This window comes from Ursus arctos, unplaced genomic scaffold (genome assembly GCF_023065955.2).
Source record: "Ursus arctos isolate Adak ecotype North America unplaced genomic scaffold, UrsArc2.0 scaffold_6, whole genome shotgun sequence".
NCBI lineage: Eukaryota > Metazoa > Chordata > Mammalia > Carnivora > Ursidae > Ursus > Ursus arctos.
In genome coordinates, this window is record NW_026623078.1 from 16,918,724 (window position 1) to 16,934,926 (window position 16,203).

The 16,203-nt window shown below is 44.0% G+C and overlaps 1 protein-coding gene across 2 annotated transcripts in view; it reads left to right on the forward strand.

The window, feature by feature from the left end:
* Positions 1 to 7,399: 7,399 nt before the first annotated feature.
* FAM110B (family with sequence similarity 110 member B) overlaps positions 7,400 to 16,203 on the forward strand; it is a 148,705-nt gene continuing 139,901 nt past the window's right edge. For both annotated transcript variants that reach the window (XM_026516446.4, XM_026516445.4), the window contains exon 1: positions 7,400 to 7,740. The gene's annotated coding sequence lies outside the window, so the exon portion shown is untranslated. The remainder of the gene's footprint in view (positions 7,741 to 16,203) is intronic.

A 16,203-nucleotide genomic window follows, 5' to 3' on the forward strand; every position in this document is an offset into this window, starting at 1 on the left:
AAAGAACACATTTGACTGGTATGTGTGATTACACAATGAACCAGGAAAGCTATTGTACTAAGCACAGGTAAGATGTGAATGACTAGATGCATGAGTGAAAACATTGAAAATGAGAGATTCGGTGACAGAATAAGTGAGGGAGGAATGAGTGGGTGAATGAGCTCAAATTCACATCTATACCAAAAGCACTCTGACATTTTGTTAAAAGTTCCTGATAATTTGCAGGTGATTTCTGCAGATATCAGAAATACCATTGCTCATCCTTCAGATTAATACCAGGTGAATGAAAAATAGAATGCCTACATGAAATTCTGAATATATTTTTACCGAACATCTAGAAGCCGTAACATACACTTGAAAAAGAGTCGGGGGGGGGGGGGGAGAAATGCACATTGAGAATGCACCTACTTTAAGCCTGTTTTAAATAGAAGAAAATGGTTATTATGTATCCGTACCATCTGTGGCTCAGAGACCTAATACTCCCTCACTTGTCCATTTCTCCTTGGTCTCTCCTGCTTATTACATTTTTTTTGCTCGTTTGCATCTCCGCCATAGAAAGGAAGAGAAAAGTTCAAATTAGTTCATTTTTCTGGCTACTAGTGAACTGGTTTAATATTTGATTAGCATGAGGTTTGAATGAAATCAGGGATTTCAGTTATTCATGCCACTTCTGATTTTTGATTCCAGGGAAAATGAGAATTAGTGGGCTGTGAACAAAATGGATTATATTTCTATTAAGTAAGTAGCTTAATGTTCTAAGTTCACCTTGGCACAAGTAGTTTAAAAGTGCTCCATATATTTGGTACATTATTCCATACCATGAGAATATAGAAGGTTTATATACATATTTGTAAAAGATTGATTGATTGATTGATTGATTTATGAGAGAGAGAAAGAGAGCAAATGGGCAGAAGGGGCAGAGGGAGAGGGAGAGAGAATCCCAAGTGGACTCCACGCTGAGCAAGGAGCCCGAAGGCCTGCTCGATCCCACAACCCTGAGATCACAACCTGAGCCAAAACCAAGAGTCAGATGCTCAGCCAGCTGCACCACGCAGGTGCCCCAGAAGGCGTATATATTAACTTAACATTCCATACACCATGCAAGCAAATTCTGGCAGCTTAAACCTTTCAAAAGTTTTAAAAATCTGGAAGCAAGTAAAAGTTCTGAGCCAAATAGTAACAAGAGTTCATGTATTTATTTTGTAAAAGCAGACACAACATCTCAGTCCTGAAGCATAGATCAGTTTTAGAGCTGGAAAGGACCTGAACAGTTTCAAGCTCCTCTACGTAATTAACTTGTTATACATAATATTTGGCAACCTAGAGTTTCTCAGGGAATTTTCTATTGTGTTTGGTGTCAAGAACAGACTAGGAAAATCAGTTCATTCAGTTCAATTGAACAGACAGCATCCATGTGCCTTCCATGGTCTCAGCATCGGGAGGTGGGGGAGAGGGGGAGCATTCAGTCATCAGCTCCAGCTCCTGGGTACCAACGATACCAGCTTCTCCTTCATCTGCGCTCTTTGTAGTGGAGTGTCTGGCTCCCACTAAAATCTAGGCTGATTCCTTTTTCTCGTTTGTCCTTCAGCTTCTTGAGAACTGTTTAAGTAGTTCCCTGTATTTCAATTCCATTTCCTGCCTGGATCCTGACTGATGAGGGGAGCTGTTCGTGCAGGAGGAAGGGAGAATAAGGATAACTTTAGCTATTGATTGACAGGTGGCGGATGAACATTAGGGGTGTAGGAGATAGCCAGGTGGAATCAGGTACAGCATTTGTGCTTGTCAATTTGTTTGTTTTAAATCTCTGATCCATTGCAGTCTGTTATTTGCATACAGACTACAAAATACAATGAAATATAATGTTCCAGCAGTGACAAATAGCTATAAAATTTTGTAAATGGCAGCTTCCACTTTTTAACCTCATCTTGCTCCAGAACAGTAATCAATTCACAGGCTACTGCTGGTCTACGGACAGCACGCTGAGTAGCACTAGTCCAGTAGAAAGCTAGGACAAAGAAAACAAAACAAAACAAAACACCTTCTTTGAAGATTAGAAAATGAGGTGGAAGTTAGAGATCAAAATTCTAGAGACCCTGACAAATTTCTGGCAGTTGGGGGCATAGAATTGGAAGACAACGGGTAGGAAGAATACATAGAGATTAATAGAAACAGTCTGGGGCAGAACATCAAGTGTCCAACAGCATCCAATAGCATCGTCAGTTATTACCGGAAGAGGCTACTCCACCAGGAGCAACTTGCCCTCAGGGTTATCTCTTATTGCACATTTCACAGTTTATTACATGTCCATGCTGATGATCAGAGAAATCAAAACAATTGAATTATGTTCATGAATACTGACCTGCATCATTTAATACTACCAACAACTATCATTTATGGAATATTCAGTCTGTGCTTTGCAATCTACATGCCTCATTTTTAATTGTAGCAATGGCTCTAAGCATAAATATTATAACCCCATTTTATGAACAAGAAGCTCAGGCCCAGGGAAGGTCAGTGACAAAGCCAAGGTCACAGAGTTAGTAATCAAAGAATTGAAAGACTGGTCCATGTGACAGATAATCTGAGAGAAACAAGAGGTGAAGATGGGGAAGAGAGATGCCAGACGAGGAAAGAAAAGCATGAGCTCCACAGCATGCCATTTGGGTCCACTGGGGCATTAAAGAGGCATTGTGCTTTCCTTGTGCTTTACTGATGAAGGCAAGCTGACATTCACGTTTACATACCCCAAAAGTCAAACGTTGAAATCCTAACCTCCCCAGGTGACGCTATAAGTAGGCATGGCCTTTGGAGGTGATTAGGTCATGGGGGTGGAGCCCTCATAAATGGGATTAAAACTCTCAGCAAAGGGGCACCTGGGTAGCGCAGTCGTTAAAGCGTCTGCCTTCGGCTCAGGGCGTGATCCCGGCGTTCCGGGATCGAGTCCCACATCGGGCTCCTCCGCTGGGAGCCTGCTTCTTCCTCTCTCACTCGCCTGCTGTGTTCCCTCTCTCGCTGGCTGTCTCTCTGTCACATAAATAAATAAAATCTTTAAAAAAAAAAAAAAAAAAAAAAACTCTCAGCAAAGAGACCCCAGAGGGCTCCAGGCTCCCTTCCCCTTTCTGTCACATAAGGACACAATGAGATGGCCATCTATGAAGCAGGAAGTGGGCTCTCACCAGACACTGAATCCCTTGGTATCTTGATCTTTGACTTCCCAACTTGCAGAACTATGAGAAATGAACTTCTATTACTCGTAAGCCACACAGTCTATGGTATTTTTGGTATAGCAGTTCAAATGGACTAAGACACAGGAACATAAATGTATTACATGTTTTAGAAAGAACTCCATCAAAACAGAGCAATTCACTTGAAAAATTCAATCACAGAGAACACCGTCTTTCTTCATTGGTGATACAGACAAACAGGTGAAGCATCAGTGTGGACAGAACTTTCGGCAATGTTGATGGAAATGTGTTTTGTCTGTGCTGTCCATTGGGGTAGCCATCAGCTACCAGTGGCTCTTGGACACTTGAAAAGTGCCTAGTGTGACTGAGAAACTGAAGTCTTCAACCAATTCAATTTTAATTCATTTAAATTTGAATAGCAACATGTGGCTAGGCACTAGCTTGTTAAATAGATGATTTGTATGACTCCGAGGCAAGTTTGGCTTAGAGTAAAAAATACATAGGCTTTAAGGTCACATGGACTAGGCTTTCAATCCTTTGATTACTAACTCTGTGACCTTGGCTTTGTCACTGACCTTCCCTGGGCCTGAGCTTGTTCATAAAATGGGGTTATAATATTTATGCTTAGATCCATTGCTACAATTGAAAATGAGGCATGTAGATTGCATAGCACAGACCGAATATTCCCTAAATGTTACCTGTTTCGTAGTATTAAATGATGCAGGTCAGTATTCGTGAAAGTAATTCAATTGCTTTGATTTCTCTGATCATCAGCATGGACATGTAATAAACTGTGAAATATACAATAAGAGATAACCCTGGGGGTGGTTGCCTCTGGTAGAGTAGCCTCTTCCGGTAATAACTGACAATGCTTTTCTAGTTAGTGATTCTCTTATCTCTGCCTTGCTGTGAGAGCTGTCCTTTTTCAGTGTGATTGCTTCTGGCAAATCCACTCTGCTCCTCCCAAGGAGCATTCCTCACTGCTTTCTCTATAACCTCAGAAGAACTATAGGCTGTTCAGGAAAAAAGACAAATGGAGCTTGTCCAATCAATAACTTTAATTTTACATGCAATTCTAAGTCAATGGAGTCTGATCAGATGGTCTCTCAAGTTTTCTTCTGCGGAATGAAGGGCACAAATTCAGAGACATTTACTTCAACCCTGGCGGATCATTACAATATTTTGGGAGAACTTCTAAAAAAATATGCATGCCTATCCCTCCTCCCCCTAACCTGGAGCCCTGGTGCTGTTAGGAGCACCCCAGGAGATTCTGTTTCATGGTTTGAAAATTATCAGTGTATCCCATTTTTCTCGGGTGGGCTCTGGACAGATGGGAGCCCAGGTTAAATGAGAGATTTCTGTACCACTCTAGGGTGAGAACATAGCACAGACATTACACGGATCCACCACAAGGATGTTGAGGACCTCTGAATATTGGGCTGAAATTTTCCCTTGGGGAATGAGAGCCAATTGTTTGAACAAGTGTCATTCAGAGCTGGGTCTGGATTCTAGAACTAGTTTCTCTTTACTTTTGCTCCTAATCTACCCTGTCATGTTTCTGGGGATGGTTTACCTACTTGTACATTTTGTGGGGCTCCAATCTGATTATGATATACTATCATTCAGCTCATGGACTTTTGTGCGTGAAATTTCACTAGTTGTTGACATGACCAGGTACATACCCATCTGAAGAAAAACTAGCGAAAACTCTTCTCCCTTTATTTTTTTTAAAGATTTATTTATTTATTTGAGAGAGAGAGAGAGAGACACCTCGAGCTCCAGAGGGGGAGGGGCAGAAGGGGAGGGAGAAAGACTCCTCAAGCCGACTCCTTGCTGTGTGGAGCCAGATCCCAGGCCTCTGAGATCAAGACCTGAGCTGAAATCAAGAGTTGGCCCCTTAACTGAGCCACCCAGGCACCCCCTCTTTACCCTTTAGAAACCACTCTTGCAATCAGAGGCTCAGAGCAATGTCTTTATGTCTGTCTGACCCACTCTCTTGCCACCCAAAAGTGACCTGTGAGTAATGGTGAAGCAACATACCGATTAGCGTATGGATGCTTGTTAGGTTACTAGCCAAATAGTGTTACATACTTTTGGAGACAATTTCTGTGGAACAAAAGAATTCCAAGCATAAGCCAAGGGCCCACTTCTCCTGAACAATATGCAACACAATAAAATTCCAGCACAACAAAGCAATTTCAACAGTCCGTGAAGGTCTGTAGCAGGCCCTAAAATTTTCAAACCAGAAAGGATTATGAAGGCACATTTTATTGGAGTAATTGGCAAGACAAAAAATTTAGGGATGTTATGGTTTAGATATATTATTGTTTTCTCTCTGGTTTTCTAACCACATCTTTTATTAATTTTTGGTTTTAAGAGGGAGCAAGTGAAAATATTAAACCTACGCTGGGCAGCAGTAATACCTTAAATGAGAACCTTAGTCGTATTAAAAGTTAAGGCTTCCTTATTTTGTTATGAAGAGGCAATTTAGGTGATAGAGAAACTAGGACTCATTGATTACATCCCTGATTTTCAGGGCCTGGATCACATGGGAATCTCTTATGGCTTGAGAAGTGAGTATTTTGGAAAGAAACCTAACTCCCAATAAGCTAGAAAGACAATTAGTGCATTTCCCTTGAAATCCAGGAGTTTTGATTGGTTTCAGAGGTGGCCTTCTGGAGGGGCTCATTTATGCCATCAGAACTCTTCCTGTCTGTTGCTCAGCTGGCTTTCCTCTGGCGTGGACTTACTCTCTAATAGGCTACGTCCAGCGGCTTCAGGCTTACATGGCCTGGCCTCAGAAGCTGCCACATCAGCTGGGAAAAAGGACCTCCATTCTCCCAGATTAGGTTACATGTATCTCCCCTCCTCCCTTCGTGCCTAGGGGATGAGATGCACTCTCATTGGCAGGCCTTGGTCACAAGCCCCTGCAATGGCAGGGAAAGTCTGTCATACGCAATGTGAGGGAGCAATTCCTAAAAGGAAGAGGTTGGGACAAAGAAGTTAATTTTTTTAATAGCTTACTTCAGGGTGAGAAAAGTTACTTCCGATTTGCTATGTGAATGATGAAAAATAACTTCATTCTACCATTACACGACTTTTGGATTTAATGGAGACCACAACATAATGTGTGATTATCACATGAAATGTGTTAGTATGCTGAAGGAAAGTTCCATTCAAAACCCAGTATCATCTCACTTTCTTAAAATAGTTCTCTTGTAAATAGCCAAAAGTTTATTGTGGAAGTCTGAGTTTTATTTATTTGACAATCTCTGAACTGGAATGAAACAAGTCACACAATTCAAATATAGACGATTTTTCTGAGGAAAAGGGATGAATGCAATTTTATTTCAAATGTGCAAAAGGTATAAAGAAATCTCTGCTAAATATTTTAGAGAAATAATTATGTTGTGAATTTGTATCTCATTCAATCGTTTTGATAAATATGGATTTCATCCACTAGAGTTCCCAATAGTAAAAACTAAAGTAGAATGTGCTTAGTATTCCTAAAACAACGAAACCCTCGAAAAACCAAGTAATTAAGCAAATTTAAAGAAAAACATTACCAAACTACACATTACGGCATGAACCATGATGTACCCCGAAACATTTACTTAACTTGGAAACATCAGCTGGCCCATACTCTAGGGCTGTACATCGTGCTTGAGATTTTTTCTATATTCTTTACTGTTTTTTTCCAAACATTTTTTGGAGTCTTAAAAAAACCTTCAGAAATTAAGTCTACAAATGATAAGCAGGCTCCACTGAGTATGTGGAAGTGAGTCCATAGAAAATGTCAGGCTCGAAGATCATCTGGATGGGTTGACTACCAGGTGGGGTTATCGCATTCACAAAACAGACTTCAGGTTCCCCGTGCGCTGGGGTCTGATCTGGGGCTTTCTGGCAGTTGAGATTATGTGGATTCTTCCCACTGGGGCGGGAGCGGCGGTGGGTGTGTGGAACGGGTTTGAAGGTGGGAGAGGGGGTGGGTGTGTGGGAGGGGTTTGGAGGTGGAAGTGGGGGTGGGCCTGTGGGAGGGGTTTGGAGGTGGGACCGGGTTTGGAATGGGGGAGGGGATAGAGCTGAGGGAGGTGGCAGGGCTGGAAGTGGGGGTGTGGGAGAGGGCGGGAACAGGGAGGGGGTGAGGAGGGGGCGGGACGGAGGCGGGGCGGGGCGCTCTATAGGGGCGTGCACACTCCACAAGGACACGCGCTCTGGGCCACAGCAACTCGCTCCAAGTTCCCTCCCTCGCGCTCCGCGAAGCCCGCCTGAGCCCTCCCACTCGGTGCAGACCGAACCATCGCGGCCGCCGCCAGCCGGGCCCTCCACTGCCTTGTGTCTCGAGCCCCCTTGGCTAACCGGGTCAGCTCTCTATCCGTGACCTCGCGGAGGCGGCGCGAGGACTAGGCGGCCCCTGCGGCCCGCGCTCGGCCCTCCGGCGGCGCCGGCGGCCCGGACCCCCTTCCTGGCGGGGCCCGACCTTCCTCCCCGCCGTCCCCGGGAGCTTGGCGCCCGGCGGGGGCCGCATCACCCGGGGCCCGGGAGCGCGACCGAGGTAAGCCTGGGGCGGGGGCCGGGGCGGGGGTCGCGCGGGTGGTCGCGCGGCGCCCCAACCGCGGACAATGCCCGAGCCGCGCGCGGCCGGAGCGGAGCCGGGTCCGCCTCTGAGCCTCCGCGCCCGGCCTGGGTGTCCATCCAGCCCGGCCCGGGAGCCGCACTGGCCCGGACGGACCCCCGGCCCGCTGTGAGGGCCGCGAGAGGAGGCGGTCGGCTGCGCGTCCGGGCTGGGCGTGGAGACCGGGCAGGGGCGCTGCGGAGCGGGGCGGGCTTGCGGGGCGCGAGCGGCGGGCTCCGAAAGCGCGCCTGCCGCTTGCTGCTGGAGGAGTGGGTAGGCGAGGGACCCGGACTCCGCTCAACCTCTTTCCTCGCGTAGTCTCCAGTCTCGGGGGCTAACTACTGGAGGGATCAATATTTCCTAGTCGCCGGCTGGGAATTCTTGCAAGAAATGCAGATTCAGAGGCTCTGGAAGTTTGTTTTTGGTTACCCCCTCCAGTTCCACCCATGGTCTCGATCGTCTCCACTTTCTTTGAAAGCACACAGGTTTGAAATAGGATTAAATTGTCCTTGGCTCACTCGTGCCCCCGTCACCCAGCGGAGCTCATAACTTGGCAGCAAAATGCGGGCAGGCGGTGGGAAGCCGCCGGTGCCTGCTGCCCAGCCTAGTGCCCTTTGATTGTTGTTGGAGCAGGAGCTGCGTGGTGGAAATGGCAGTGACAGTTCTCCCTCCGCGCAGGCTGGTGGGGAGGGTAGCAGAGATAACTTTGCTATGTGCTTCAGTTCCTCGGGAAAGTGGAAAGAAAGCACCTGGTGCCCGGCTTTTTAACCCTTTCAGGTTGTATGCAGATTTACCGAGCCACAAAAATGAACAGGCTTTCTTTGCTGCCTAAGATGCAGGCAAACTCTGGGTTTTTCCTCACGGTCATATCCTGTGCAAAATCTGGCACACATCTGTGACAACACTGCATGGCTGGCATTGTAAGGACTACAAACTGATTTGTTTTTGAGAAGGGGAATGTGAGAGTAGAATACGCATTTTTGCAGTATAGATAATATGACTTTCATTTTCCTCATTTCCCCTGCTGGTGTTGAAGACCCACATGTAGCATCTTCTCTCCAGTTTACATGTGGAGTCATTCCGTGGAAAATACCTGTACTAACCTGTACTTATTTTGTGACCTCACAACCCCCGGTCATTCAGATGAGCTAGTAAGCATAGTTATTTTAACATAAGGGCGAGGTAATGATAAGCCAGACTTCTTTGTCCATAACATCCCATTGATTTATTCTATGGTATTTATGGTGCTACTATAGATCTTACAACAGTAAAGTCACTAATTGAACAGGGAGATGGCCGTGCTTTGTCAGCTTGATAATCTGTAAAGTGCTTTGAGCTGTGCCTGGAACACAGTGTTAGGTAAGTGTCACCTAGTTTTATTTTTTATTTTTATTTTCAGTCCATGTGTTTTTCTGTTTGGAAAACAGTTGTTTTGTTTTTCAGATTGCAGCCTTTTAAATCATGGTCTATTTTAAGTCTGTGGTTTAATTTTAGATCAGAATTGAGGTTGGGTTGTTGTTTTGCTTATGACTGACAGTCTGTTCTGTGTATTCTTATGCACAATGTATAGCAGATCTGTAAGGGCAAGAACACAGTCCTGAGCCGTCATATCCAGGTACATTTCATAATAAGGAGGCTTAATTATCCTTAAGGGCCTAAATGTCTAAGAAGAAGCCTAGACAATAGGGGAAATGTGGGCTCTGGACCCTATTCTGAACCCCCTCGTTCTCTAGGTTGACAATAATACTTCTGATTCCTACTTGAAATTCCACTGTGGTGGCACAACAGTGAGGTAACACCCACTGGGTCAAAAGTTAATGAAGTATAAACATGCACATTGTATATACATCAACCAGATCCTATAATTCCTACTTGTGCTTTCAAATCTTTAGAGCAGCCTAATTAGCTAACACAACGAAAAATGGAAACTACTTACTTGCCATGTGTCTGCAACCAAATGATTGTGTTTGCTAGCTAGATATCTTAAAAGATTGTCAGGGGTTTACTTTCATTTTGAGATTCCCCCCCCACCCCCACCCCCTTTTAACTTTGAAATGATATCTCTTTCATTCTTAAACAGTTAACTTAGCTAATCAGAGGCATGGCTAACTCTTGGGGCCCTGCAGTACCAAAGCTGCTGTAGGCACAGTCTAGCAGTAGGTGGCGCTGTGGGTAACGCTGGTGGTCAGAATTGGAGGGGTTAATTTAGTAATCCCATTGCTTGCCCTCTCCCCCAAAATACACTCTTACCACACAAATACCATCTAACAATCTTTTTAGGAATAAACTTTTTAAAAAGTCTCTCCTTTTTATTTCAACCTTTTTTAGACTCTTTTAGATTTTTCTTTCTGAAAACCCTAGTGTTCCTGGTGTTAAGACAAACATTGCTTTGTAAAAATCTTATTTAATTAACTGTACTCTTTACTCTTATTTTTCCGTGATAGATTAAGATTGATCAATCAGAGCCTAGAGGATCTCCAACTAACCTGGACTTTTTTTCAGTACTTAACCTGTAAGAGAAACAAATGGTAAGAAACCCAGTTGCATTATGACTTTAAGAAAACGGCTTCTCATTTATTCTGATTTTTACCATTTTTCTGAGTCCCAATATGATGCAATGAGCATTGATATTCAGGATGAAGACTCTGAAGCTCTGCAAAGCCATGACTCATCCCCAAAAAATATATTCATTCTATTTAGTACAGCACCAAGGATAGGGAGTGAATAAGAAGACTCAGAACAAGGACTTTGTGGACTGTAATCCGAGTTATCTCTGTGGGCTGGCTCGGGGACTGGCCTCGTCCTAGGCAGTTGACAGTGGATTCTCTTTATTCCAATACAGGATAGTTGTTGTTATCTTCTCTCTTCGGGTGACATGGACTGACTGGCTGAGTCACGTAGCTACTAAGTAGCAGCGCTGTGCTTTTCACCCCGGGCCTGTGTGCCTCTGGAACCCATGGATCGATCTTTCCACCACACCATGTGGAATAGCCTCTGTTTTGCACATGCAGGAGGTGCTCAGTACATTCTTTTGGGGTTTGATACCAACACATCTCTTCTTCATAGCTCAGTAATATGCTTTGAATGTCCTGGGTAACGTTGGGAGTCCAAAACAGGAGAAATGAAGCTAATTTTAATGTTCAGGGATAACCTCCTGAGATTTCACAATACTTACTAAAGATTGCTTATTTTAGAAGGACTGAGGAGAAGGCTGGCAGGTTTAATTTCTTTGAACCATGTAAAGGCCAGTGCAAATGGTTTAGATTATGAAGTCGTGTTGGGTCTGTTTTTGGCTTTTTTGCTCAGGTGAGCTGGTGAGAGTTCTAGCCTTCCGTATACCTCCACTGGCTTTCCTTTCCTTGCGTTAAAGGAGCTTCATTCATTTCCATCACTTAACTACATCAAATAATTAAATACGTTATGATGATTAATGAAACACTGGATCAAACCTCCTTTCAATGTATTCACTTTTTTAATTTTACACTTTAGCCAGAGCTGAGTTTAATTTTTTAATGGTCATTTTTGTATTGAAAGCATTATAGAAATACAAAAAAGTAGTATTGGAGAATTGTTCAGAAGAGAACACAGACTTTGCACAAAATGTTTACCAAAGAAGCTAAAGGTAGCATTGATTCTGAAGTTTGAAAGGATAAGTTGAGATCATTTGCATGGAAGATTTTGGAGAAAGTAGTGAGAAATACAGTTTTTCATTGTTTATGGATGTCATCACCCACACAATTAACTACAGATAAGGAAGGTATGGGCAAGGCTTCCAAATGTTTGCAGAATACACTTTCCTTCTGTTTTGAAGCCTGGGTTTGTTTCTAGATGATCTCTTGTACAAAATTAATGACCTTAAATCATGCATATTCCTATTATGGCACATTGGGTTTCCTCCTGCTTGTGAAAAGGGACTGTGTGTGATGTTTATGTTTTTAACATTTTGAGTCTCATAAGAAGAGTCACATAAGAACACAGCATTCAAAGGCATAAGACTGGGTTTTTTGGCTTTTTTTTTGTTGAAACTTTAGTAGTTAGTAGATAAGCAATTTACTTCCTCTTTCCAGTGTGTTTGGTGATAAAAATAGTGAACATGTGGATGATTAAACAATTTCAAACTGGGACTAGCGCAAAAGCTGGGATTTTAAAATTGTAAACACTTTAGAGGGAAGTTCAAAGGTGAATACTATGCAAAAGGAAACAATATGTCATTTGGCAGACAGGTTTCTAGAAAAATTATAAGAATTCTGTGGTGTGTTTTATACCTCAGAGCAAGATCAATGGGTTTTGAAATTGTCCAGTTCCAGATAAAGCTTTTAAAGATACACTTTAGAAGCATATGGGAAATTTTTGAGTGGTTATGTTGTCAGGCAAATCATTTGCTCCTCAAAAACCCCACTGGAAGTTTGTTTTCTTTTCTTTTTTTTGTCTTTTTCAGGAGAAATCACAGATATGCTTCAAAATAATCATTGCCAGCAATTTTTTTTTTTGGTCTCATTGACTGGAACTTAATGAAAAGAAAGTAACTATGAGAAGGAATGTAGTTTAGTAATTTCTTCCATTATGATTATTATGTTAAATGGATATTTATAGAGGATTCAATGTGTGCCTAGGTACTAGGGATAAGCAGTGCCCAAGAAAGACAAGGTTCTTGCTCCTTTGAGGCTTAATGGTATATCAAGTGGAGGAAAAGCTAATAAAATAAACAAATAAATGAAAAGCTAGGGTTTTTTTTAAAGATTATTTATTTATTTTAAAGAGAGAATGTGCTCGTGTGTCTGCATGTGGGTGCACTCGAGAGGTGAGGGGCAGACGGAGAGGGAGAGAGAGAATCCTTAAGCAGACTCCCCACTGAGCAGAGAGCTTGACATGGGGCCAATCCCGGATCCAGAGATATGATCTGAGCTGAAATCAAGAGACAGACACTTAACCAACTGAGCCACACAGGTGCCCCCATGAAAAGCTAGTTTCAAGCAGTAGTTAGTGCAGTCAGGAATGAGGGTGGCATTCCCAGCTAGGCTGGGTGGTCCGAGAGGGCTCTGGAGGATGTGTGAGCTGAGACTTAAGTGGGAAAAAAAAAGAGGCAACCTCTGCAAGGTCTCTGGGCAGAGAGGACAGCTTATGCAAAGGTCCTGAGGCAGGCAGAACAGGAGATAGCATCAGAGGAATCAGGTCAGCAGGGCCTTCTAGACTATGGGGGTTGGGGGAGTGGATTTCTGTTTATTCTAAAGTAGTGGGAGCTGCTGGAGGGTGTGATACAAGGAGGACCAGGCTGTAGTGTGCAGATTCGGCAGCTCACATGGCCTTCCTTATGGAGAATGCATTGCCAGAAAAGAGTAGAAATGTGGAGACAGAAAGCTGTCCTGGTGACCAGCCAGTTGGACTAGAAGGAAAGAAAGGAAATGGGGAGGGGACCCGATGTTTGCACAATTTTGAATTTCTCCTAACCTACCCCACTATTGATCTTAAGCTGCATCATTATCGTACGTAACACCACGAAAGAAAACACACCGCTGGTTAAGCTGCGACATACCACTCATTGTGATATGACTCCTGATTTCAGGTATTAAAATGGGAAAATAGATGTGTCTTAGAATCAGTGAAATATGGTATACTCTGGAGCTGGAGCTGAGAGGGCTTGAATTTGTATTTTATTTCTGTTTGTGTATCAGTGATAGAAGTTGAATCCTGTTATTTGGAAGAATCTGGGGGTCCTATGTAGTGGAATCCCCTCCCTCAGGATTGGAAGCTGGTGTAGACAATTGCATCCAGTGTCTGTAGTCTTTCTGATATTTTCAAAATATGTCGAGCAGGCATTCACAGATGCTGTTGCCCCACATGCACTACAGGCCGCTGGTGTCAGAGATCAAGGAAAGTGGGACGGCCCAGATTTGTCAGATTCGAGGGGAGTCAGGGGCACCATGTACACCTTCAGAGTGGGTGGCAGAGCCCTGGGGAATTACTAGCTTTATTTCTTTGACACCAGGAGCAGGGCAGTGAGGCCAGGGTGAGGGGTTCGGTTTGGGCCATGAGGATTCCAGGCCAAACACTCATTTGAAGGCCAGCCTGTAACAGAGAGGCTGAGAGAAAGTTTTTAGGTGTGTCTGGGGGCAAAGATTGGCTCTGTGTGAACTTGAGTGAGTTATGGAGGCTTCTGGAACCTCAGTTTCCTGATATGTAAAATGGGGATAACCTCCTTCCTGTCGTACCTGCTTCATAGGGTTGCTGGGATGGTAAGATGGTGCTTGGGAAATGCGGAGCACTCCAGTGAGGCTGGGTGCTCTTACAGATCTCAAGGGCCGTTCCATCTGTCTTGTCTGTCCTCATCATATAGGTCGAGGGGTGAAAGTCACTTTTTCAGAGACTTACCCTGACCCCGGGACCTAAGGTAGCCCTTTCTCCAGCCACTCTCTTTCCCATCGTCCTGCTTTATTTTCTTCACAGCCCCCGCGTCTATCTAGAACCGTGTAATTTCTCTACATGTTCAAAGTATCTTCTCCAGGCTGAAAGGGATGCTGTCATGGCAGCTGCCCAATCCACGTTGCCTAGAACCGTGCCAGGCCCCTTGCGGGGCCTCTGAAATACCTACCCTGTGGGGTCCGGGTGTGACCTGCTGGTGAGGAGGTCTTTGCCTGTGGGACCTTGAAGGTGCAGCAAAAAGGTCAGAACTCAAGCAGAACTCTGCTCTCACCTTTGCGTTTGTGCTATGAGATGACTGGCTTTCCAGTGAGGTGGCTATACCTGAGGTCCCTCGGACAGGTTTTGAGTGGTCCTTGGTTGAGTATTTTGGGGACAGAGAGTCAGAGGAGAGGGATTTCTTGGGGTAGGACACGCTCGTGGGTTCGCCCTGGCCTTTCAAAGAGCATCACTGGCTTCATCCTCAAGCCAAGTGTCATCCAAGGCCTCCCTGATATGTGAGATGCCAGCTCTCAGGCACCTTGTCCTTCTATCAAAACCACAAGAGGAAACAAGGTAGAGAAATGTACCCACTATAAAAAGCAACCAGTGCTTGTCAGGCTGCCCTGGCTGTTCCGGAAGCCGGCCATGAAGTTGGGGCCGCAGCCGGCAGCCTGATAGACCTGCACGGACAGCAGTCTCGACTGCGGGCTCTCGCCCCTGTGTCTGAGCCAGATCATGTTACTTACGATGCCACATCTCATTATAGTGACTCTGGTCGGGGCATTTGGATGCTATTTGTATTTCGAAAAAGGAAATCATACCCACTTTAGAAATAAGCTTTCACGGTGCTCGCTTGTTGACTGTGGTCCTTGGGTGAAGTTTAGTGAATAAAATGCAAGGACTTCTTTTTTCTTCTTCTTCTTTTTTTTTTTTTTTTATATTTTCTTTCTCTTTTTCTTGTTTTTTTTTGTTTTTTACAAGAACTTATTTTCAAATGCTTATGTTGACACACTCCACAATCATAGGTGTATGCTTGTATTTATTCACTTACACGTGCAAACTATTTGTCATCTTTCTTTCCCTGGCTACCATGGGGCCATCCCTTCCACAGTTGGTCAGGAACAGACGGAAACAGAACCCAAAAGTGTTGAGAGATACCATTGAATCCTGACAGCACTTCTGTGTCTAGAACAAGGTGAAATGGAAGGCTCATTGTACTCTTGACTATGAGTTGGGGATTTAAAAAATCCTTTTAATCTGTCCCTGGCCTGTGCTCATTCAAATGATCATTAATTGGAATGTTGTGATTTTTAAGACTCAGATGTTGTTCTTCCCAAGACATTTTGTTCTTGTTTAGTGACCATGAAAGAAGAAGAGAAATCTTTGTGTTGGTTCTGAATGTGACTGGTCAGGGATGGTCTTCATAGCTTCTGCGGGCTTTGTTCTAACCTGCAGCACGAATCTGTAACCATATAAACCTTTTTATAATGTTTTGGTCAAAGTGGCCACCATCTCCGAGGGGATAGACAGGCTAACAACTTAGTTATTTAACCTAATGAAGATTTTCTTTTTTTCTAGTTCCCCCTGGGGAATTTATACTTATAGCTCTTGTAGAGGGAGAGGATTATAGTCATATAAATCTACATTTTGTGGAAAGTTGAAATAAGGTTCTATCTGTGTATGTGTGTGCGTGTGTGTGTGCGTGTGTGTGTGTAGAGGTCCAGTTGTCAATACGAACTTCGCAGTGGCCATGTTTCCCAGTTAGAAGTGGCTCTCCCGGCTCCCCAGTGGCACACATTCTGGCTCATGTGGCCTATTTTGCTTATCTGATTTCTCCTCCAGGTATTTTTTTTCCTCTCAGAATTCACCAGCACAGAACTGAACTGCTTTAGTTCTTAATCCCCACTGCTATTTCCACATGCCTTTTCGAGTAATTTCAGTGTGAGGCATTCAGCTGTTGAAAAGCTCTGTCTGCCCTTCGGACCTTTCCCAAAAGGTGTTTAG